Source organism: Pan troglodytes, chromosome 1 (genome assembly GCF_028858775.2).
Source record: "Pan troglodytes isolate AG18354 chromosome 1, NHGRI_mPanTro3-v2.0_pri, whole genome shotgun sequence".
In the NCBI taxonomy this organism is placed as follows: domain Eukaryota; kingdom Metazoa; phylum Chordata; class Mammalia; order Primates; family Hominidae; genus Pan; species Pan troglodytes.
The window spans coordinates 118,517,949-118,519,663 of NC_072398.2; positions in this window are offsets into that span (position 1 = coordinate 118,517,949).

Consider the following 1,715-nt stretch of genomic DNA (forward strand, 5'->3'; position numbering starts at 1 on the left):
GGCATAAGGGTCAAAGAAGTTTGGGGAAAAGAACCCAGTGTCTCTGAGATAAAGGTGTGTACGTGTGGGAGGGAGGGACAAGGGGCTCTGCCAGGATACACAGTAATTGCTTTTCTCTGCCACATCGGCTTATGTGGAAAGGCTGGTGACCGACCCTTACCCCTGAGCCACATATTTGGGCGCTTCGTTGCATTCCAGTCCGTATTGCTCTTTAATTTTTACTGGTATATAAGGTGGCCCCTTATATTCATCAAAATACTAGCATCTTGAGCGTAAGGGACTGTTGTGTTAGGCAATAATAAGTGGTTAATAGTGACAGCATCAGTACCAAGAAGAGAACTAAAAGGGCAGTGTGCTTCAGAAGACTGTATAGACAAATTTAAGGGGGTGGGGCTACAATAACAAACCTTTGCATCTATTTTTTTTCCCGCAGAATGAAATAACACACACACTAGAATGGGACAAGCTAAGTTACACTACAAAGTTTTAAATCAAATACATCACTTTCAAATAAATCAAAGCTAGTGTTGTTCTCCATAGTAGCTACCAGCAGGAGGCCACACACTCAATCTACGGAATTGAAGAAAGTCCAGAACCCAGGTCATACTCCAGCTGGGCTACCCGGTACCTTCTCTCAGGCCAACAACCAAATGAAGCCAGGAATAACAGGCTTTAGCAACAGGAAATGCAATGTCAGTGGGAACCAAAGCTACGGGGATGGGTAAAATAGGGCAGAGGAAAACATCTTACAAACTTATTATGCAAAGTAGAAGAAAAAACTAGAAAAGCAGCCAAAGATTTTACCTTTTTTTCTCCCTCAATGTCCTGATGAGGTTCCAGAAGAGTAGAGAGGGTGAACTCTTAAAAATTGCCTTGTTACTTACCATCTCAAAAACGTACCATCAACCGTACTCAAACTGAATGTCTGGCTCCATTCTGACCAGCAAATCTAAATCCCTATTATTCTTGGATACAATCTCCCTTCTTCTCTGGTCAGGTTTATGTCTTGGATGTTCTCAAAACGTACACAAAAGGCTGCAGTATAGTAAAAACTTGGGTAAAAAGTGTGATGCTATGTGGCTTTGTTTACAATGGAACTTCTCTAAACAATTTCATCCAGAAAAATCTACTTCACATGGGGTTCTAATTGTTATTGTCAGAGCTGTTTGAACCAGAGCAACTCCATCTTCAACAGGGGCTGGGTAAAATGAGACTGAGACCTATTGGACTGAATTCCCAGGAGGTTAGGCATTCTAAGTCACAGGATAAGACAGGAGGTCAGCACAAGATACATGTCATAAAGACCTTGCTGATAAAACAGGCTGCAGTAAAGAAGCTGGCTAAAACCCACCAAAATCAAGATGGTGAGGAGAGTGACCTCTGGCCGTCAGATGTGAGATTTGTTTCTGTGCTCAGAGAGCTTATATATACTCTGTGCATTTATATATACCCTATCTGTTCAAAGAAGAAATTTAAGTTAGCTCAACTTAAACTACAGGACCATCCAGCTTTGTTCATATTTACCAATCTTCCTTTGATTTTTCACATAGTAGGTAGCTGAAAAACGAGACAGTGGTCACCAGCATTTGGTTTACTTGGTAGTTTTATAGAAAATTGTAAATTCACAAGTTGGCATTCAAATATTTATCATTCTTTGAGTTTGAAGAGAATATGCCAAGTTTGCCAAGCATCCCATGAACCTAGATGAGTCCAGC